The sequence below is a fragment of the Pan troglodytes genome, chromosome 11 (genome assembly GCF_028858775.2).
Source record: "Pan troglodytes isolate AG18354 chromosome 11, NHGRI_mPanTro3-v2.0_pri, whole genome shotgun sequence".
Taxonomy (NCBI): Eukaryota; Metazoa; Chordata; class Mammalia; order Primates; family Hominidae; genus Pan; species Pan troglodytes.
In genome coordinates, this window is record NC_072409.2 from 33095792 (window position 1) to 33114289 (window position 18498).

At 39.3% G+C, this 18498-nt stretch overlaps 1 protein-coding gene across 5 annotated transcripts in view; it reads right to left on the bottom strand.

The window, feature by feature from the left end:
• SLC44A1 (solute carrier family 44 member 1) overlaps positions 1-18498 on the bottom strand; it is a 196416-nt gene that overhangs the window by 106665 nt on the left and 71253 nt on the right. The window lies entirely within an intron of this gene.

Consider the following 18498-nt stretch of genomic DNA (forward strand, 5'->3'; position numbering starts at 1 on the left):
AAGAATATATTAAGCTGGCCAGGTGCAGTGGCTCAAGCCTGTAAACCCAGCACTTTGGGAGGCCAAGGTGGGCAGATCGCTTAAGGTCAGGAGTTGGAGACAAGCCTGGACAACATGGTGAAACCCCATCTCTACCAAAAACACAAAAATTAGCTGAGCGTGGTGGCAGGCACCTGTAATTCCAGCTACTTGGGAGGCTGAGGCAGGAGAATCGCTTGAACCCAGGAGGCGGAGATTGCAGTGAGCTGAGGTCGCACCACCGCACTCCAGCCTGGGCAACAGAGCGAGACTGTGTCTCAAAAAAAAAAAAAAAAAGAAACAAAGAAGGAAAAGAAAAGATATTAAGCTTAATTCTCTATGCCTTTCACATATTCAAATGCACACACATGAAGTTAAAAATAACATACAGACCTTGACCTTAGGTTCAGATTCTATTAACATTTGTTGGGTGTGTAGGTATTAGTCACTGTCACATTCAAGAACTTATTTGATCTTTGCAACAACTCTGTGAGGTAGGGGCCATAACCATTCCAAAGATGTTAAAACTGAGGCTTTGAGGCCTAACCACCAGGCCCAAGAGAGCTAGTAGGTGCCAAAGCATGAATTCAAACCTAGTACCTCTGATTCTGAGTTTCACTGTTTCCATTCTGCACTATTCCAAAATATTTCCTACAAATATCATTAGTAAATTTAACTGTTCTCTATTAACTTTGAATATTCTGTTTCCAGCATTCTGAAGTTTATCCAATCCATGGCAACATGCTTAAAAGTAATTATACTTTAACTAATTCATATTTAACTGAATATTTATAGGAGGCCAACTGCTTGTATCAAACCAATTTATGATTTATTAAAAGTGCACTTTCTTGCCTTTTGATTGGAAAATGTCCTTAACCAGGTAAATAAATGCTTACATTAGTTTTTCAGTTTTCACTTTAAACAAAATGAACTGATAGTTTTATTTTTATTTTTTGACAATGAAACAAATAATCGTAATAAGCATGGTATTGACAAACCAGATTATTGTAACTGAAAACTACAGATGAGTATTTCAGCTGAGAGGGTAACATGCAATATCCACCTACTTTCACTCCCGACAGGGCAAGGATCAGGAAAGAGATGCAGCACATACATTTTGAAAAAGCTTCTCAGGCCAACTCTGATTATGTGCCTTGGCCTCCATACCTCCTCCTTCCCTATGCCATCTCCAAGGTGGAGAGCCCATGTCACAGATAATCCATAAACCTAAGTTAAGAGCAAGTTTGTCGTTGTTATCCTCAGTGAATCTTTTACTAAGCTTATTAATAACTTAAATACAGCTTTAAGTTTCATATCCTTTAGAGGAACAGGAATAAATAAAACACCAAAAGTGAGAATGAAAGACAAGAAGCAGTAACAGAAAAATACTCTATAAACAAAACAGCCTAGACACCTGCAGGCATTGGCATATACAATATGCACATAGCATGATCAGATGATACAGAAATGCATTTGCAAAGGGAATTGCAAAACAGCCTAAGTAAGCTTTGAACTTAAAAGGTAGATGGGAATGGAGAAAAACGCTCAGACCAAACTGCAAAGCAAACATTACAGAGGACAGCAGGTAAGGCATGTAAATGTGTATTTATTACAGTTGGGGTGGTTTCCAGAAATTATTTGAGGAAGAGGAAAAGGTTTATTTTTAAATGGATATTTTTGAGATACAGTAACAAATTATCCCAAAAGGCAGGAAAAGGAGAGATGTCTGAATAAAATGCTCTGTCTACAAGGTGAACGAGGGGGACAGATGCACCAAAGATGAAAACAGGGAAACGAGACAAAGGTGGGACATTATACCACTGAAACTCAGGAAAAAGGATAAGAGCCACAAAAGAAGTGACTTTTAAAGCTGTACTCAGAGCAAGATTAAAATGAATGATATGATGCCACAGAAGGTTTAAAACTGGTTTAAACTTCTGTTTTGCTTTTACTTTCTTTACTGAAGATAGGAGAAGGTAAAGAAAATAAGATTCACCAATAATTTACTTTGAGTCACAAAGCATTACAGGCTTTAGCCTCACAACATCCTAATTCAACAAATGATGGAACTGACTGGCAAGCTGGGTGACTAACCTAACTTTCCAGTTCAAACTGTAAAGTTTGAATAAATGCAAAGGAAAGTGAGTTACAGACCAGCAAGTCAGCTGATTAAATCAGTGCAATCTTCTGGGATCCCTGGAGATCCCTAATCTTCTGGGATCCCTGACAGACAAAGCCCTACCTGTACATGATATAGGGCTGTACTCTATGTGGTATGCAACACTCACGTGACAGGAATTAAATAGGATAAGAAAAACTTCATTTATAACAAACATTACTAGGTGTATACTCCTGGGCCAGACCCTTTGGATACCAAATTCATAAAATATAGTTCTTGAATGCAAGTAAGTTACAGTCTAGAGAAGAACACACAAAAATATATACAGTCATTTAAAAACCATGTGATAGGAGGCAAGGCTGAGATGGCAGTGGAAATTGTGTAATTCTGCATGGAGGATAAGGGGTTAGAGGAACCATTAAGGAGGAAGAGGCAGTATCCAAGCCATATTTTGAAATTGAGTAGGAATTTTCCAGACAGATGGGAAAGGGAGCACTCTAGGCAGAGAAAACTGCATGTCTAAAAGCACAGAATCATGAAAGAGCATATTTAAGGAACTGCAAATAATCTGATAAAGTCGACTATAGGATGGGGTATCAAAGAGCTATGCACCAAGGAGAAGCAGGGGATAGAAAATGTAGCCGTCCTTAGAATCTGGAAGATCTTACAGCTCTTCCATTAGGCAACACGTACTCAAATGGCCACGGAACAGTGATACCCTGGTATGGCCAGCCCCTCGAATTGAAGGCTAGAGAGGGAATGGCTGGGGAACAGCAGCGCTGCTCCAGAGATGAGCCTTTGCCATTAAATTGCCTCCTGCTGCCATGGCAACTCTGTGACAAGACTTTTTGGAGCAAAAGGTGGCAAGCAGATACTAGGTCTGCTGGCCGCCTCCTGCCGAATTTGGCTGCCTCCTGCCGAATTTGGCTGCTCTCCTCTCTAATCAGGATGGAAGCACTGCAGCACTAAAGCTGGAAAGCAGGCTGAAAAATCCCTCTGTCACCTTCTGCTTTAGTGATTCTTGATATGTGTCTTCCCCAGAGGGGAATAAAAATGGAGTCTGATCATTTTTCCAATTATTACCTCATATCAATTTACAATTTATAGCCCCTTTCCACAGAGAGTGTTGCCGTGAGTGAATCATACCAAACTGAAAACCATGACAGCCTAGCGGAGGCTTGCTATTGCTAAACATAGGCTACAGAGAGCCCCGCAGATCTGTACTCCACCCACAGTGGAATTCTGCCCAGAGGAGGCCTCTTATTTCCAGAGGGGCTGGTGTTGGGGTACCAGCAAGGCAAGTCCAGTCATCTAATCTGGGGTGAGACCCAAATGCCCCCAGAAGAGCCCTGTTATACTAGGAGAGAACTATGGGGCCAGCACACCAGAGTTGGTGAAACCCAAGAAACCCAACCCATGAGGTTGCTGACAGGGGTGTGCCTTTCCCCACTGCTTCCTCAATCCTAATTAGGAAGAGGCAAAAATCTCCTAAGGAAGAGGTGCCATTTGTTAAAACTAAAACCTAAAGATCCATCTCACCAACCCCCAAAGAGACAATTGAATTCTAAACAGCATGGCAGCCTCCTCCGCCAGCACTTCTGAGGACCTTGATTTACAGGCAACTGCTAAGAAGAGAAACTTTCATGGCCCTTTCTGGTAATTCACAGCACTGAGAGCTGAAAATAACTTTAAACTGCAGAGGAAGCCCAAGGATCAGACTAAGACAGCAATACTCAGAGAATGTGCACCTCTCTAACCTCACCTTCGCCTGGTCTCCCACTGGTCTCCTTTCTGTTCCTCAAGCAACCTGGCACACTCTCACCTTGGGGCTGCTGCACTGCCTATCTGCCTGGAATGTTCTTTTTCTAGAGAGCAACAGAGGTAGCTCCTTCCCTCCTTTGAAGTCTTCACTCAAAAGACATCTTCTCAGTGAAGCCTTCGCTGGCCAGCCTGTCTAAAATGCCAACTTTCCACTCTGATGTGCCTTCATCTTTCCTGCTTTGTTTCTCCTCAGACTTACACTTGTTCACACACTGTGTATTTTACTTATTTATCTGTTTATTTTCCACCACCACCACTAGTAGAATATCAGCTCCAACAGGGCAGAGATATTTGACTGCTTAATTCATCCCTACATCCTTAGTGCCTAAAATGATGCCTGGAATAAAGAAGAAGCTGCATATTTCCCAAATTAATAAAGAGATGGTAATTATATAAGATTTTGCTAAGTGGGGCCAGAGGGGAGTGAAGGTAGGGAAGAAGATATTTCAGGAACAGAGAAATACTCTCGTTTATTCAAAAGAATTTTATCAAACACCTATTCTGCCAGGTGTAGGCCTAAATAAGTACTAAAGATACGATGATAAATAAGACCACACAAGTAAGTGTCTCCCTTCTTAGTGTTCACAGTCCAGAGAGTAAGAAGACAATTACAAACAGTGTGCTAGTGCTAGAGCAGGGAAAACAGGATTATAGAGGAGGCATCAAACGTACCCCATTAATGGAAAATCAGGATAGGTGTCCTGAGGAAGGGATATCTAAAGCTGGGACCTAAAGAATGAGTAAGAGTTAACCAGTGTGGATGAAAGGGGGTAGGAACAGGGCAGGAACAGAGCAGGCAAAGGCAAAAAGATGAAAGGGAGCATGGCACAGCTGAAAACAAGAAAATGGTCAGGATGGTTCATAGACGGCTGGACAGGCAAGCTGATGCTAGATCATGCAGGGCCTTATAAATGGTACGCCTGTAAATCCCAGCACTTTGGGAGGCCGAGGTGGGCAGATCACTTGAGGTCAGGAGTTCAAGACCAGCTTGGCCAACATGGTGAAACCTTGTCTCTACTAAAAATACAGAAATTAGCCAGGTGTGGTTGTGTGCGTCTGTAATCCCAGCTACTTGGGAGGCTGAGGCAGGAGAATTGCTTGAACCTGGGAAGTGGAGGTTGCAGTGAGCTGAGATTGCACCACTGTACTCCAGCCTGGGTGACAGAGTGAGACTCAGTCTCAAAAAAAAAGATGTTAGAAAGTCTGGAGTTCATCTTAAAGACACTGGGAAGCCACTGGGAGCTCACCAGCTGCAAGGTGCAGAACGAGTCAGAGGCAAGCAAGAGAAAAGAGACTGGCCAGGAGGCTACTAAATTTCTACCAAGAAACGATGACTTGAACTAGGGTGGGAATGTGAATAAAAAGGAGATTTCAAAAGTTTAGACACAATGAAGAAAACTTTATGACTGATTATACATAGGTGGAAAGGAAAAAAATTAAAGATAATGCTTAGCATCTCAGACTAAATGGTTAGGACATTCTGGTTTGGAATCCTGCTCAATTCTGTAAGATAGGGGACTCAGGAGGAGGAGCAGACTACTGAAGGACAAGGATGACGTTCCAACTGCAGAGAATTTAAGTTGGAGATGCCTATGAAGTGTCCAAATGGACCTATACAGTTGGCTGTAGGATTCTAGCAGAGAAATCTGGACAGGCGACAGTGATTTTGGAATAATCAGCATATAAATGGTAGCTTTCCCCTGGGAGTGCATGAGATCACCAAAGTCAGTGTGTAGGGTTAAGATTCTTAACCTGGGTGAAATCTGTGAGCCTCCAGAAATCATAAGCAAAATCTGATGTGCAAATCCATATGTATTTTTCTGAAGACAGATTTTATACTTCATAGTTTCGAATAGATTGTCAAAGGCCTCGTAAGAGTAAAAAGCAAGATGACGAAAGAGCCAAAGAAGATACTAACATTGCAAAGCAAAGGCATGGAACTGGAAAAGCACGGGGGAAGACTCCCCTATTTAGCTACAATGCCTGTCTCCTGCTTATCCATGTACCATGGAGGGAGACATAATTGTCAGAATGGCAACCAAGAGTCACTTATAGCAAATGATATTACTTATAATAAACTGAGGCAAGAAAGTAAATTAAAACAACTTTAGCTGGGTGCATTAGCTCTTGTCTGTAATCCCAGTACTTTGGGAGACAAGGGCAGGAGGATCACTTGAGGCCAGGAGTTTGAGACTAGCCTGGGCAACACAGCCAGACCCCATCCCTACAAAAAATACAAAAATTAGCCAGATGTGGTGACACACGCCTGTAGTCCCAGCTGCTTGGGAGGCTGAGCTGGAAGGATTACTTAAGCCCAAGAGGTTGAGGCTGCAGTGAGCCAAGGTGGTACCATTGCACTCCAGCCTAGGTGACAAAGCAAGACCTGCCTGGTCTCTTAAAAAAGAACATTTCACATGAAAAAAACAATTTTCTACTTAGTCCAATAAATTGAAAGAACACTCCTAAATCAACTTGTTTCAGCACTCATACTGAGAAATAATATGTGTCATGGGCCAATGGCCAGAAATTTCATTTTCTTTTTAGTTTATCAGCTTTTCTGAAATATAATTAACATACCATAAAATTCACCTGTGTAAACTGTGCAATTCAATGTTTTAAGTATATTTGACGGAGTTGTTCATCTCATTACTACAATCTAATTTTAGAACCTTTTGTCACCCCCAAAAGAAACCTCCTATCCATTAGAATTACTCCTCATCTGTTATGGTATAAATATTTGTCCCCTCCAAAACTCATGTTGAAATTTAATCCCCAGTGCGGCAGTATTGAGAGGTGGTGCCTTTAAGAGGTGATTGGATTATGAGAGTTCCGCCCTTGTTAATGGATTAATGAATTATCATGGGAGGGGAATTGGTGGCTTTGTAAGAAGAGAGATGTGAGCTAGCATATTAGCACACTCGACCCCTCATCATGTGATACCCTGAGCTATCTCAGGACTCTGCACAGAGTCCCCACCAGCAAAAGGCTCTCATCAGATGTAGACCCTCCATCTTGGACTTCTCAACCTCCATAATTATAAGAAATACATTCCTTTTTCTTTATAAATTACCCAGTTGCAGGTATTCTGCTGTAGGCAACAGAAAACAAGTGAATACATCATCCTTCCATGTCCAACTACTCCCCAGCCCTAGGCAACTACTAATCTACCTTATGTCTCTATACATTTGTCTATTCTATACATTTCATATAAAGAGAATTGTACCATATGTGGCTGGCTTCTTTTATGTAGTATAACACTTTCAAGGTTCATCCATGCCATGGCATATATAAGCACTTCATTCCTTTTAATGGCTAAATAACTTTTCATTGTGTGGATATACCACATTTTGTTTATCCTGTCATCAGTTGATGTACATTTGTGCTGTTTTCTGTTTTTGGCTATTAGATGCTGCAGCTGCTATGAATGTTCATGTACAAGTCTTTGTGGGGACATCTGTTTTTAGTTCTCTTGGGTAGATACGAAGGAGTGGAATTGCTGGATCATATGGTAACTCTATGTTTGATATTTTGATGGACTGTCAGATTGTTTACAAGAGCAGCTATCACATTTTACATTCCCAGCAGCAACGTATGAGGGCTCCAATTTCTTCACATTCTCACCAACATCTGTAACTGCCTTTTTATTATAATTATTCTAGTGGATGTGAAATAGTAACTTATTGTGGTTTTGATTTGCATTTCTTGATAGCTAATGATGTTGGCTATCTTTTCATGTGCCTGTTAGCCATTCACATAGCTGTTTTGGAGAAATGTCCCTCGGAATCCTTTGCCTATCACAGATTTCTTTCAGATCTCTGAGTACGACAGAGTAAGGCACAGATATTCACTAGATATTGTCACAACATTATGAAAAAATTATATTACAACAAAAAGCAAGGATGACAGTAGAGTAAAAACAGTACTTGGAGGCCAGGCATGGTGGCTCATGCCTGCAATCCCAGCACTTCGGGAGGCTGAGGCAGGTGGATTGCTTGAGGCCAGGAGTTTGAGACCAGCCTGGCCAACACAGTGAAACCCCATCTCTACAAAAAAAATACAAAAATTGGCCAGGTGTGGTGGCACACAACTGTAATCCCAGCTACTCAGGAGGCTAAGGCAGGAGAATCACTTGAACCCAGGAGGTGGAGGCTGCAGTGAGCCGAGATCACCCCACTGCACTCCCACCTAGACCACAGAGTGAAACTCTGTCTTTAAAAAAAAAAAAAAAAATTCCGGGCGCAGTGAATCACGCCTGTAATCCTGATCACGAGGTCAGGAGATCGAGACCATCCTGGCTAACACGGTGAAACCCCGTCTCTACTAAAAATACAAAAAATTAGCCGGGTGTGGTGGCAGGCGCCTGTAGTCCCAGCTACTCGGGAGGCTGAGGCAGGAGAATGGCGTGAGTCTGGGAGGCGGAGCTTGCAGTGAGCCTAGATCGCACCACTGCACTCCAGCCTGGGCGACAGAGCAAGACTCCGTCAAAAAAAAAACAAAAACAAAAACAAAAAGCACTTGGGAGAAAGTACAGGAGTCAAAGGACTAGAGGTCGAAGAATGGCTGCAGTGGGCAAAAAAGGACATGCAATGCAAGACGGAAGGACAGAAGACCATGGTGAGAGTGGGGAAAGTTTAGAATTACTCTGAATTGATTTTATAGGTAGAACAATTAAGGGTGATGACAAAGACCAAGCTGTGTCTATGAAAAACGGAACCCTGAAAGCCTCCCCTGAGAAAAAATTTAAGCAGTTCCCAGGGATAGTGAGAATCAATGAGAAAGAATATGTGAGAGTGCTTTGTAAACTACATAAATTTAACAGTTGGTTAAAATAGCTGTGTTTTCCCCATCTAGGTTAAAAAGGGACGAAGCCTTGATTAAGTAACTTTGAAGCTTGTTTTAGATGATGATAATGAAGATGATTATAATAAACAACAGTTAACGTTCACGATACCAGGCACTGTGCTAAGGAGTATACATGATTTATGATCTTTACTCCTCTAAAACACCCAAGGAAGTACTGCTACTATTTTCATTTTACAAATGAAGATCCTTAGGCCAAACATTACTGTTGTTATTTTCAACAGTGTAACCTGTCCTTTGATTATCTGCCTACTGGATCTACTCGTACAGATACATCCCCAATTGCATGAAAAATCTTACCTATCATAGAAAAACTCTAAATGTTGTTCCCATTGTATTGCTTTTATATCAGAGAATCAAATTTTTGATAATCACACATGCCTACCTTGGTATTATTTAATTTCTTAATTTTTTTTTTTTTTGAGATGGAGTTTCACTCTGTTGCCCAGGCTGTAGTGCAATGGCATGATCTCGGCTCACTGCAACCTCTGCCTCCTGGGTTCAAGCAATTCTCCTGTCTCAGCCTTCCAAGTAGCTGGGATTACAGGTGCCCGCCACCACGCCTGGTGGTGTATTTTTTTTTTTTTTTTAATAGACAGGGGGGTTGGCCAGGCTGGTCTCAAACTCCTGACCTCAAGTAATCCGCCCGCCTTGACCTCCCAAAGTGCTGGGATTACAGACATGAGCCACTGCGCCCAGCCTTACTTAATTTCTTTATTGCCTCAACAATGTATCAATTATTGAAATTATACAAAGTATAATATTCATTTATAATATTGAAATTATACAAAATATAACAACCATTAAAGTATAATATTCATTCAATTATACAAAGTAGAACATTGATTTTAAAATATTTAACCCATGTGGAACTTATTTTGCATAGTATGAGATTAAAGTAGATCTAAATATAGCTTTCTTCACAGTATCACTCAACCCAATATTTTTTGTTAAACACTGACTACTTTCACAGTATTTATTTCTGCTGTTTCTATTTTGTTCCCATCACTGTTCTTAACCTATGTCCAGGTAGTCTTGTTGTTGTCCTTTGGAACAGGTTTCGGCCTAGAATGGCAATACCCCTTTCATTCTCCTCTAAGTGACACAATTATTAATTAGATAATGACAACTATAGATACACGATCTGTACTCACACAATGAGTAACCCTTCACTCCCACCTTTTATTTGGCTAGTATGCTAACTGCCAACATTTAAAAATCATAAGACTGATACACTCTTCTACTCATTAACAGACTTCCGGCTTCTTTTGAAAACTTAGCATCACTGGCCCCATCTACCCATATGCCAAAACTCACCCCAATTGGCAGCTATCTCCTTTACATGGGGCACACACACGTAAAGTCCAAAGTGTCCAATATTCCCTGTTGTCTTATATCCAACCCATGGTGAAACCCATATGTTTCCCTTCCTGCCTTCAAAACCAGAAAGTTCACAGCTAATTTAGTGCTTTATGTCAGTAACTACACTTAGCCTAGATTTCTGGTCTCATCTCTTCTCCACTTCCACGGTGTGCCTTCTGATCTTTTTTATTCCCATTTCATTGTCTTACAATATATGCACCTACTTCTAATCCTTTCAAATTATTTTGTGAATGAGAAACAATTTAAAAACATTTCTCCTCTGAAATTCTTCCCTGATCCTTTACTCTGTGATTTATACTATCAATCCAGTTCAATGCACATCCTACTGGGATCTTAACTGGCACTTTATTAAATCTATATATTAACTTTGTTAGCATTGTCATCTTTACTATATTAAGACTACTCAACCAGAAGTAGGTTATATCTCTCTTGTTTTTTTTTTTAATTAAAATACTATAACTCTCTGTATTTGGTCCCACATATATCCTGTTAGATTTTATTTTAATAAAACAAGTATTATATTTTTCATTGTATTTTCTGTGCACTGATAAGACAAACGACTGACTTTAGTTAGGCCTGCTTTATAACCTATAATTTAAGCGCCTCATTTCAAGATATGTTTTTGTTGAATCTCCTAAACATTCCAGGTTATAGTCCCTTGTCACTGGCAAATAGTATTATTTTTCCTTCTACCTACCTATACATATTCTAGTTATCTCTTTCATTATGATTTGCTGCAACTAGTTATTTAAAATAGTGCTATTAAAAAGATGATGTCCTTGCTTATTTAATTTGAGGTAAACTATTTCTATTTCTCCATAATACTGGTAGCTGCTATTACTAGAAACTCCATCAGCCTCCTTTCATGCCATCAAACCTATAATAAAATCTATTTTTGACAAAGGTGGCAAAGTAATTCAATGGGGAAGATAGTCTTTTCAATAAATGCTTCTGGAATAACCATATTTTTGTATGGGAGAAAAAAGATAAACCTTGACCTTTTCTTCACACCATAATCAAAAATTAAATCAAAATGAATCATATATATCAACATAAGCGCTAACTAAAAAACTTTCAGTAGAAAGCACAAAAAAATCATTGTGAATTTGGGGTAAGGCAGTAATTTCTCAGATAGTACACAAAAAACATGAGCCATTAATAAAAACAAACAAATTCAACTTTATCAAAATGTAAAACTTTTGCTCATCAAAAGATGCCACTAAGAAAACAAAAAGCAAACCAAAGATTAGAAAAAATAATTGCAAAACACTTACCTAACAAAGGTCTTGTATACAGATTTAGTGCTCATAACTCATTAAGACTAACCAGTTTGTTTTAAAATATGCAAGATATGAATACTTCACAAAAGAAAACAGATGGATGGTCAACCAGCACTTAAAAAGATGGTCAACATCATCGGTCATTAGAAACATGCAAATTAAAACCACAGTGAGATACCACTACAGATTCACTAGAATGGCTAAGAATAAAAAGAACAGAGACATGCATGGTGACATGCATGGGACTGTACCTATAGTCCCAGCTATATGGGAGCCTCAGGGTCACTTAAGGCCAGGAATTCGAGGCTGTAGCGTGCTATAATCATGCCAATGAATAGCCATGGCACTCCAAACTGTGCAACATAGTGAGATCCTATCTCTAAAAAAAATAAAATAAAATAAAATGTAACAAATAACAAAAAGTCTCATAATACAAAATGTTAGGAGGAAGTGAAGCAAATATAACCCTCCTACTATTGTAGTGGGAATGCAAAATAGTGCAGCAACCACTTTGGGAAACAGCTTGATAATTTCTTATAAAGTTAAACATCCTCACCACATGACTCTGCAATCTCAATGCTATATATCTAACTCTCCAAGAGTAATGAAATATATTAAATTACATACACAAATTGTTAAAGCAGTATTACTCACAATAGTAAAAAAAAAAAAAAAAAAAGTTAAATATTGAAATAACCCAAATAGCAAAAAACCTAGTGAACAGATAAACTGTGTTATAGCCACACAATGGAATATTTCTCAGTAATTTAAAAGGAACTAACCACTGATGTATTTAACAACATGCATGAATCTCAGTAGCATTATTATATGTTTTAAAAGGTAGACACAAAATACTACATAATATATAATTATTTGTATATGACATTCTAGAAAAAACAAAACTATACTACGAAAAGCAGATCAGTGGTTGTCTAGGGACAAGAATGGGGGCAAGGACTGACTACAAAGGGGCACAAGGTAATTTTCTAAGAGCAAAAGAAGTATGGATTGTGATGGAGGATGCATGACTGCATATAGTTACCAAATTCAAACTACACTTGAATGAGTAAATTTTACTATATGTAAGTTATAACTCAACAAAACTATAAAAATGAAATATTTTTAAATTTCTTCCTGAAAATCGACTTTACAAAATCCAATTTAATTTAATGAGCCCCAGTGTGTAGTAAGAATTTAACCTTACTCAGAAAGAGATCTGGACTTTGCCCTTCACTTCTGGGAGTTAATTTCTAAGCCTTATAGGAGTGTCTTTGTTTACTTGGTGCTCTTGGGTCACAGAAGTCTAACAATGTGTTTTAGGGTTGGGGTAGACCACTCCACATAGTATTTAGGGTGGGCGTCGACCACCCTAGAAAGACCAACAATGTTGTTTAGATTAAGAGTTTGGGATCACACGGTATCAAATTGACCAGAGGAGCTGGAGACTGGAGCCTGAGTCAGCCATATAATGGAGTCCCAACAAAAATTATGAACACTGAGGCTTAGGTGAGCTTCTTTGGTTAGCCATACTCTGCGTATTGTCACACACTGACACTGAGAAAGTACTGTGCTCGGACTCCGTGTACTCCTCTCTCCCCAAGGGAGACAACAATGGAAGCTCTGCCCCATGCACTCATTTTGTTGGCTGATTTTACTCTATATCCTTTCCTAAAAATAAACCATAACCATGAGTACAGTAGCGTTCAGTGAGTTCTGCAAGTCTTCCTGGCAAATAATTTGCCAGGAAATAGGTGGTTTTATGGACCCCTGATCTTGCAATTGGGGTCAGATATAAGGGTGGTTGTGTGTGGACTGTGTGCCCTCTAACTTCTTAGGTGCCCTCAACTCTGACACCCAGGTAAACACAAGTGGGTGGCAAACCCACTTGATTGCCATCAAACTCATAGTTGAAGCAGTTAATAATTACCTGAAGTATATTACAAAGGTCATTGTCTATCAGCTCATGAACAATGACTAAAGCTTGTAAAAATCTTTACAGGTGTCAGGTAACCGAGAACCAACTCAAGTAGTGAGACTTCGGATTGAGCATTTGTACCAGCTGTTTAACTTAGACATGGCAAATATATACATCTAGTCAAACAACATGGAGAAAAACCAATCATCCCTTCCTTGCCGCCTAGCTGCATACATGTCATCTAATTCTGTTAAACAGGTTTTCACTTCCCTATTTAGAATTGGCAAAACATTTTGACTTTCAACTCCTGCATTTTCTAAGGTACGTAGCTGGATCTCCTCTTTCAAATTGCTCGCAGTATTTTCCACAGCAAGTATTATCCTAAAGGCAGAATTGCACTAGCAATACAGATGTTACCTTTGTAAAGAGTTTAAAAATTTAGGCTAAAGAGTAGTATGGTCACAAAATATGACAAAAAATCTCCATAAATTTACCTTCAGAATATTTAGTTAGCATCTTTACAACTTCTAATATTTTCCATGAGAGAGAATGAAAGTTGAGGAAAAAAAACTGTATAGGCCGGGTGTAGTGGCTCACGCCTATAATCCCAGCACTTTGGGAGGCTGAGGTGGGGGGAACATTGAGGTCAGGAGTTCAAGACTGGCCTGGCCAACATGGTGAAACTCCATCTCTACTAAAAATACAAAAATTAGCTGGGTGTGGTGGCAGGTGCTTGTGATCCCAGCTACTTGGGAGGCTAAGGCAAGAGAATCTATTGAACTCGGGAGGCGGAGGTTGCAGTGAGCTGAGATCTTGCCATTGCACTCCAGCCTGGGTGACAGGGCGAGACTCCATCTCAAAAAACAAACAAACAAAAAAACCTGTATAAATAATACAATAAGTTTTCATTTAGAACGTCACAGATGTTACTATTTCCAAATGCTTGTAAATTTGGGAGGAAATAAGTTCTCAAATACAAGTTTATGTGAGGTATCTATCTAGGCTGCTCTTTTCCACTTTATGCTAAAGTGGGAGTGACAGTAGGTTAGAGTTAGAATCAGAGAGTACTGACAGGAGACAAAGAGAGGAGTGCTTTCCCTCAAAGCAAAGCCAAATTCATCAAAGGCTTAGAGCATCTCCATTTGTTTAAACGTATCCCTAAGTGTGGGAAGAAGTAGGTGATCTACTGGGCTGCTCTGAGGAATACCTTGACAACAGGTAGGGAGAATACTCTGTAAAACTTCAGAATTAGTCCAATGGACAAATGTATACCTCTCTTCTTCTGAGCTTCTACAACTCCACAAGATGGAGTCAGGAGTACAAGATAGAGTCAGGAGCACCTTCCTGTGTGTGCCAGTCTTCTCTGGGCTTTAGGATGGCCAACAAGAATTCCAACCTGTAGACTCAACCACACTATTCCTCAGACAGTGAGAACCAAGCTTGGTATTCTAATCAGAATTCCATCTTCACTAGAAGATGGGCTCCTGGAGCCACCTCTCAGTCCCCAAACCCTCATAACCATCTATTCACCTCTTCGTCCAATCACCATTATGTGTACCATCCTTCCACAGCCGACTTTACTTGACTTTACCCTGATAAAATGCAAGCCCTGCCTTGAACCCCCAAAATATGACAAAAATATTTTCAAAGACATCTCCATAAACTTACCTTCTGAAAATTTAGTTAGCATCTTTATACCTAAATGAGGCTCCAAAACTCTGCCTAAAATTACCCTGTCCCTGAACCCCTGTCACTGGCTGAGAGTCTTCAACTCATATGTACAACCTGCAACCAAGATGCTGCCCTAAGGGGAGGTCAGAGAGATTCAAGACTGAGAATCTGACCCAATTTTGCTGGAGGAAGGGAGTCATGAGCCATAGAAGATATGCTATAGAATATATGTTACCTCCAGAAGCTGAAACTGACTCTCAGTTTATAGCCAGCAAGGAGATAGGAACTCAGTCCTACAGCCATGTGAAACTGAATTCTGTCAATAGCCTCAAGGAGCTTGGAAGAGGATTCATTCCCTAGAACCTCATGAAAAAAATCACAGCCCTGTCAACACTTTGATTTCAGCCTTCAAAACCCACAGCAACCAGCTAAGCCACGCTGTGCACAGACTTCTGATTTACAGAACTTCGTTGTTAAAAGCAATGAATTTGCTTCAGTTTCCGATTTACAGAACTTCATTGTTTAAAGCTTCTTACTTTATGGTAATTTGTTACAGCAACATTAGGAAAGTAATACAATGGTGGTTCCAGTACTATCACCAAATTGCCTTCTTTTCCTCTCCCCACCAGCCTGCTGTTAGGAACTCAGGAAAGTGGAGTCACTCAGCTTTCAATAGACAACACTTTTACATGACATTTCATCACTGAACTGTCATAATTTCTCCATGTATTTTGTCTTCCCCACTAGAATGCAAGGTCTTCAAGCACAGGGACTACAGATGTCTTTTTATCCTTTTTTTTCATTACCCAAGTAATGTATATATCGATTATAGAAAACTTAGGAAAAAAGAGATAAGTATAAAATTAAAACCATCCATAATTCAACAGCTAATCACACTGTTGACATTTTCATGTCATTCTATACTTTTCTATGTACACGTATATTTTTACATTTATAAATAAAATCATGCTGTACATACTGGTTTGCAATTTATTTTTCCCTTAATAATGTTATGCATATATTGCATGCTATGGACATACTTCTACAGCATCATTTTTACTGACTCCACAGTATCTAAGACCGGGCCAGGACCTCCCATTGTAACCTTTCTCACGGCCTTCCCATTATAACCTCTCATACCCTTACACCTCTCTCTTCAAAACACTTCCTATAGCTATAATAATTTGTGATTGCATGATGATTTTATTGTTGTCTCCACAAAACTGTAATTCCCATGAGATAAAAAAAAAAGTATGCTTATTTTGCTCAAGACTATAATCTCAAGTTCCTAACTCAAAGAAGATGGCCAGGAAACAGAGTTCACAAATGAATGAATGAATGAATTTAACCAAACGCTTTTTTCAACCACTTAGGTCGCTTGTTATTTTAGTATTCGTAATAGTGGTCTGTAGCACACAGCTGATTTTCCATAAATATTTGCTGAGGGCTAAATAAAATAATAAACATAATTTTCAAAAAAGGTGAAGGATAGTCACTCAGTAAACAGCAATATGATTTAAGTCATCACGAGGAAGAGAAGTCCTAGTCACATAATGAAACACTGTACAAGTACTTAGCTGATAAGAGGACCTTCCATGCAAATATTTTAGCATATTTTATCTATATTTTTCTAGTTCTTTTTCAAACAGGAACAGGTATGCACAGTCAATAAGATTCAATAACTCTTTAAAAAGTCTTCAAAAGAGGCATGTTTTACATGCTAATTAAAGAATAATATTCTCCCTAAAATAGATGGTTATGTGGTATAGTACAGGCCCAGAAAGTTTGGCAATCATTTAAAGTGTGAGCACAGTTTTCATATTGGTACAATCCCCTAAATAATCCTCTGCATAAGTTAATATGTGATCACGGGGTAGACTGAACCAGAGACACTAAAGATACAGGACTCCTGACTTTAAAGAAGGTGATCAGTGGCCACTAAAGTCCTATTCTGTATATGTGTAGATATTGCAAATATGGAGTTTCCTTAAAATAAGACCACTGTTTATTAAACAATCAATTATCTTACTTAAAAAAACCCTACTATCAATTTGAAGCTAAGTATTTTTCAGTAAATATTGAAAACATACAAATGGTAAAAAAAAAAAAACCAAACAAAAAAACGCAGTTCATCATCACAATTCATATTCTTTATTTGACAGAGAAAGAAATAGACAAAATTGCCTTCAAATTACTCAAAGCCTTCCTAGATTGTATAAGGGCTTTGGTTCCTTTTTTAATGTGAATGAGGACTCGTCAAGTTCCCCTAAAAATTTCTTTCATCTTTAAATGTTAGGAGGGAGAAACCCCCAAAGCAAAAAGGTGGGAAACTGGAATTACCATACAGCTCACCAGATCTGTTTTAGTGTATGATGCGAAGAGCACCGACTGAGGGTGAGAATTGAGTGCTGGTCTGTCTCCATCAAGTCACTCATGTTTCCTAGACTCAGTTTCTTCACCTGTAATATGATCTCAAGGATTGTTTTAGCACAAACATTTTAAACTTTGAGTATCTTGCCAATGAGAACAATTAAGAGAAAGAAGTAAAACTCACACTCTGATTCTGTTTTTACTAGGTAATCTGGTAAAGATTATGCAGGAAATTGAAAAGAGCTCAAATAAAATGCACCCCCTATAGATTTTACTCATACATAGATGCTATCATCCTCCGCAGACCTCTAGTTCTTTACATCCTGTTAATACAGATTATCTGACATTGGAGAGGCATTTTAGGGCAATGGAGACTTTATCAGTGATTGGGACTTTAAATGGCTTCCTTGGAAGAAAGACAAAAAGATAAAAAAGAAAATTAGATTTGTGCAAAAATGTATCTTTAAAACCTCTATGGAATAATTGATACTGATGTGTGAGATACACTGGGAAAACTTCTTGGAGTAACAAAGAAAGTAGACACTAAGTTCTGTGTTAGGACTGTTTGAAGAATGAGGGAAAAGTTCTAATAATGACTTAATACTTATGTCAAAAAGATTAAGAGCAGTTCCTTACTTACTGTCACCCAGTTTTACAATGATGACCTATGCTTACTAAGAGCTACCACCACTTTGCCATATCTTCTCCCATCTCAGGCACCCAGCACATGGGAGCATCTTTGATAGAAGCACAACACCCCTGCCCTCACCCCAATCTTCTCCCCAGAGGCAAACAAAGCTAGACCTTTTGTCCCAGCTCAGTCCACACACTCACTAATTCAGGCATCTTGCAACTAAACAGGACCATTTCTGCTCTGTCCAAATTGATATGGAAGACAGCGAGCTTCCTCTCTGGCAATAATAACAACATTAGTAATAAGGCTGGGCGCAGTCGCGCATGCCTGTAATCCTAGCACTTTGGGAGGTCGAGGTGTACAGATTGCCTGAGCTCAGGAGTTCGAGACCAGCCTGGGCAACATGGCGAAACCCAATCTCTACTAA